General features: G+C 37.0%; 1 non-coding gene across 1 annotated transcript; it reads right to left on the minus strand.

Moving 5' to 3' along the window:
• Positions 1 to 1,281: 1,281 nt before the first annotated feature.
• Positions 1,282 to 1,391, minus strand: LOC133828381 (small nucleolar RNA R71). Its single transcript, XR_009891005.1, has one exon. It is a non-coding gene; the product is annotated as a small nucleolar RNA R71 (small nucleolar RNA).
• Between the last annotated feature and the right edge of the window lie 4,742 nt (positions 1,392 to 6,133).

Consider the following 6,133-nt stretch of genomic DNA (forward strand, 5'->3'; position numbering starts at 1 on the left):
AATGTTATTATGATGTTCTATTGATTCTTCTTCTTTATTCTAATCTATATAATGTTTGCTTAATGCTAGTAAATATCTGATCAATATTTTCTTGATTTATGATTTTGATTCAAAATTCGAAAGATGAGAATTGAATATGCTATCCTTATATAGACATAGGTTACATATTGGAAGAAAGTACCTGTATGTCTTGTGTATCAATAATGTTTCTATGCTTAATGCCTGCTATATGTTTAAGTATATCACACAGATGTAGAAAACCTGCATATAGGTTGAGATCTTATGTCTTGAAAAAGAACAGAAATCGATTTTTGTTAACCTGCTATTAGAATAGGAAGAAAGAAATTTAGAACTGATTAATAAAGTTAATAGAATGAAAAGTTGACGAAGTTAATACCCTAGGTCTTTTTATTATTGATTTTCATCTTTTGATTAATTGTTTTATATTTACTAGTATTTAAATTGTGTTTGTAATTATATTTATTCATCTTAATTTTACTTCCCAAATAGAAAGTAAAGAGAAATTATTGGTAATTGGATTATAGTCTCTGTGGGAACGATTCTTATTTACTATCTATATTACTTGATACGACCACGTGTACACTTGCATGCCTATTTTACCAATTATGTTTTTGGCACCGTTGCTGGGGACTTAATATCCAACATCAAAATTAATTGTTTTTTGTGCTAATTTGGTTTTAATATTTTATACTCATTCAGATCAAGATTGTATCGTGTTTTAGGAATTATTGGTATATGCGAGGAAGTAAACAAAAGGAACTATATGGGTAGATCTTGAAATTGAGAGAACGTGCAGACAAAACTGAAAGATAAAGAGAAGGCTGGATTTTTCCATGGCTGAGAACGTGAATAACGATATCAACAACAATGCAAATCTGGGTAATGCGGGTAACGTAGCAGCTGAGGCTGACCCGCCATTGAGAAATTATGTACTCCTTACTGTTACAGGGATACATTCAAGTATTCATCCTCCTACATTAGAGGCGAATAGTTTTGAGATAAAACCCCCGATCATTCAGATGGTACATAATTGTGTACAATTTGGTGGATTGCCAAATCTCCATATTACCAACTTTTTAGAGTTGTGCACGACATTCAAAATAAATGGGGTGAGTAACGATATTGTTAGATTAAGATTATTCCTGTTTTTGTTAAGAGACAGAGCTAAGAGTTGGTTGAATTCATTACAAGCAACTCTATAGTCACTTGGGAAGACTTGGCTTAGAAATTCCTTGGTAAATATTTACCTCCTGTGAATTCAGCCCGATATATAGGAGAGATTAATACTTCCATCAGCTGGATGGGGAGTCGTTATATGATGCGTGGGAACGTTTTAAAGAGTTGCAAAGGAAGTGCCCACATCATGGAATAGAGAAGTGGTTGCTAGTGCATACATTTTACAATGGTTTGGGGGGAAATACAAGGAACGTTTATGAGAAAAAATGCTAATGATGCTTATGAATTACTGGAAGAGATGGCCATCGATCACTACAATCGGCCCATTGAGCGTGAGAATAAGAAGGCGGGGAGTCTTAGAGGTTGATTCTATTGCTTTATTGACCGCTCAAGTGGCATCTCTAACCAAGCAATTGCAGCAGAATAACCTCGCCGCCCAAACAATGCAAGTACATAATGTAATGAGTTGTGAGATTTGTGGGGGTCCACATTCTTATGAGCAATGCTTGAGCACTCCTAGTTGCTCGGAAGACGTGAACAATATGCCTTTGGAATAGCCACAGGCTATTGGTAACTTTCCAAGACCTGCACCCAACACTTACTTAAATTCATATACTCCTGTGTGGAAGAATCACCCTAACCTGTCTTGGAAAAATAACCAAGGTTTACAACCACAGTATCCACCTCAACACCCACCTCATCAACCGACTTATGGACTACACTTTAGGCCTTGATATGATCCAAACCCATGCCCATCTCATCCACCAACACATCCTCCAATGAACTCACCAACAACTCAACCAGTCTAATTAAATCAATTCATGATAGAGACAAGGTGGTCCATCAGGAATTTGGAGACACAAATGGGTCGGTTGGCTAAACTACTTTCTAGTAGACATAAAGGGAATTTTCCTAGTTCCACAGAGGTAAATCCTAAATAGCAATGTCAAGCCAGTGCATGAGGACAAGGGATGCTAGGCAATTGAAAAACCATGCAAGTGAACTTTTTGGAAACCAAGTCAACCACCAGTGTTTCTACTCCTAGGAAAGAAACTTGGAATTCTCCATTGCCTACAATGGTTGTGTTGCAATGTATAGTAGCCTTCTTGTGTTTCTCAATAAGATCCGAGATTCGTTTACCAATTGGGTGTACCAATTTCTTAACACCTTCCATGTTGGTTCAAAATCTACACATAAGCCAGAATCTGTTCTTCTCCAACAGTGTCACAATAGCCTTATCCCTTACAGGAAAAATTGCTTCATTAAAACTTTCACATAGGTTGTTAAGAAGCATAACACATTTCACACTTTCTCTGAAATGTGATTTGCTCCACTCTATTGGTGCTTTCTTTAACAACCATTGGCATGCCTTCTCATCGACCTCTTTCAGCTCATTCATCTTTCTTGTGACCTCCACAAGTGTTGTTGCCCTTGCACAAGCCCACAATATAAGTTTAACTACCAGACCAGGGTGATCTTTTTTGAAATTGGAATGTAGATTTATCACAAAGAATCTGATTTCTGGACCATAAAAAATGGCAGCCAATGCATTCTCTAGGCCTTTTTGCTATCACTCATCACTATAAATGTGGCAGGCCTTTCAATCTCAAGATCCTCAAGAAGAAGCTTTAGAAACCATGTCCCAGAAAACTTATTTTCCTTTTGAACTACTACTTAAGCAATTAGATACTGAGAGTTGTTTGGGTTTATCCCAATAGCTACCAACAACATCCCTATACAATATCCTTTTAATAAACATCCATCTAAGCCTATCAAAGGCCAGCAACCCTTGTTGAAACTATCTTTACACACTTTCAAACAAATGTAAACCCTTTCAAACACTTTTTTTCCCTCTACAAGTGTGGTGTTAAGTATAGTAGTGCTACCATAGGTTTGTTTCTAGTAATTGCTTGCAATAATCATCCAGGATTGTGTATTGATCCTTTACAAATCCTTCCAACATCTCTCTGGCTTTCTTCTTAGTTCTATTGAAAATCCAATTGGGAACATTACTGAATTTTGTAGCAGAAGTCATCTCTTTGAAGCCCGGGTAGTCCATGTTTGGATTCTGCTTGAATTGCTCCAAGAAATGTTTGGCTAACCAACCACTGGTAATTAACATGTTTGTTATCAAGTACTATACCACACTCATATTAATCCACTAATGTGTTCACTCTAACAGTTTTTCCATCAAGATTCAGTAACCTTGCATATATAAGCCACTTACATCCTTTAGCTTTGCATTTAGCTCTAAGCCTATGTTTATGATTGAAAACAAAATAGTATTGTCTGTAAGTATTTATAAAGTACACTTTCAAGGCATACCATAGATGATCAAATGTAGGAAATTTCATGTCAAGCTTGAACTTGAATTTATCAAAGTTTGCTCCTGGGTTATATTTTTTGTATTAAATATAAAAAAAAGAATACGCAACAGAATGAGGTCTTTTAAAATTTATTAATACCAGACAGGATCATACATATATAGAAATATTAAATCACATACAAATAGATAAAAGATTACCTCTTGAAGTCAATCAAGTGTCCTTGAATCATTTTGTATAAATCAACGATCTTCCTATCTTTATTCCGAATGGTCACACCTTAGCCTTCCAAGCCAATCCTCAAACACACATAGACGTGTGTTGGCACGTAGGATTCAGAGGTTGATTTAGACTCTCTAGATGTGTTCAACACATGAGATCTATAAAGAATTGAGAAGAGGGGAATTATAGAAATTTCTAGAATTTTAGATTTAGGAATTTATTCTATCGTTTCTTTTCTTTAGAGAGAGTGTGATGGTCAAAATAACTTAATAAATCTTAAACTTAAAATATCGCTTCTTTCAGGTTTATAAAGATAATTAACTAATTTAATTAATCTTTATTTTATTTAAATAAAACTAATCAGTTACAACTCATTCAGGTATTTAATTTTAAATAATAATTAAAAAATAATAATTAAATAAAAAAGTTAATTTGAAATTCAAAATTCAAATCCCAGGGAAAGAAAAATATCCCTACGTGGCACCACTCACTGTACAATACAGTGAGTGGCGTGAGCCACATTAGGGATTTCCCTAATTTTCTCATTTGTTTGCTTACTTAATATTTTAAACAATATATTTATCCCAAAATAAATATCAGTTAATTCAAAATTAACTTCATCTTAAAATATCAGTGTCAAATAAATTAATAAATATCTTATAATAAGATTGTTGTACCCTAATTTTAACCCGACTTCATTCACTAAACCCGAGTAAAGCTGACAAATAAATATACGGAGAAATAACCAAGGGAATGATATTTGCTTATTATATATGTGGGCAGCTCCAATGTCATGTGGTCACGCGTGGTGATTAGGCGTCCTGGGTTTAACCCGAGCTACAGACACGAAGGCCGTGAAGCGCGAGCTCAGAATATTAAAACAGTTGTTGAAGCACGAGCTTGGAGGGGATATCCAGCTCGTGGTAGATCTAGTATATTGCATATCTGCGGATCCCCAGAGACTCAGGATCCCTTTATATGTATATTTATGACCAAGCTGTCATATTTAATATCCCAGATATTAGGAGTACATTTATCTTGTGATCAGATCATATCCCAATGTAAATGAGAATTATTTGTATTAAATGTAATAATTATGTAAATGCATGATTGACTCATGCGGTTACTCAAACCTGTCCATGAAATTCCCTTATAAATACTGGGAATATTGGACGGAAAAGGGACCGTTGTTCTGTAATACTGAAACTCTGCCAAAATAGAGAGAAAAACAACAATAATATAGACTCGTGGACTAGGTGGATTTTAACCACTGAACCACGTAAAAGTTCTGTGTTCTTGAGTGAAATAATTTATTTTTCATTACAGTTTATTAAGCATTAATCTACCTTATTATTTCTTAATATACTGTTGGCGAAAAACCGCGTCAACAGTTTGGTGCTTTCATTGAGAGGATAAATTAGTGCTTTATCGAAATCCTAGTCGAATCTCATTATGGTGCTCACCACTCAATGCACGATAATGAGATAGAACAACCTGGTGGGCAGGAGGCCCATCATAACGCTGTTTCAAACGAGCATGGCCCTGAAGTCCAGCAATGTCCGGGAAAGCAACTAGCGGGTCACGGCGACACTGGGAGTTCGACGTCATTACCACCAAATCCAAACCCAGACTGCTTAGCTTCCGTTGAGATGGAAAATATGTAGTTAAGAAGCCGTCTCGCCAAGGCAAACAGGCAAATTGAGGAGGTTTTGGCTCGGTTACACCTTCTTGCAAACGACGTTAATGTTGGAAAGAGGCAAAGTGGGTCTCACAAGTCCCACAGGAATAACCAATCCAAACCAAGTCGTTCAGTCAGAACTGCCACCCCAAGTTCAGTGCCTACAAGACGAGATCGCCAGAATGCTCAAACCAGTGGCCCCCATAGGGGTCATCAGCATGTCAGTCGATCAGTTAGAACTGCAACCCCAAGTTCGATGCCTCCTTCACAAGCACCTAGGAATGCCCATGGAAATCCATGAGGAGGGACTGGGACAAATTCACTGAGATAAAATGTTCCAGCAAACCCTCCTACATCGCGATCGGATCGTTAGGCGCAGAGAACTAGAAATAATGCAGTAGAACAAAGGTGGCCTAATCTAGTTCGCCTTAGTGGGACAAGGATTTCCTCGCCAATAAGGATTCTCCCATCATCGATAAGGCATCCGATGCCACCTCGTCCTACACGGGACATTCCAGCTTAATGAGATAGTAGGAGAAATCCTCCTCCATCGCACGTGTTGAAAATCCAGATCCTTGGCCCCAACAACGATATGTAAGCTTCGCAAATGGGAGTTACTAGAATGAAAGTCGTCATAGTGGTAGGTCCGAGGGCAACCTAAGAAAGTAGTTGAGTGCAGCGCAAAGCCCTAAGTATGAGTCGCAACCTGATT

The sequence above is a fragment of the Humulus lupulus genome, chromosome 3, assembly GCF_963169125.1.
Source record: "Humulus lupulus chromosome 3, drHumLupu1.1, whole genome shotgun sequence".
Taxonomy (NCBI): domain Eukaryota; kingdom Viridiplantae; phylum Streptophyta; class Magnoliopsida; order Rosales; family Cannabaceae; genus Humulus; species Humulus lupulus.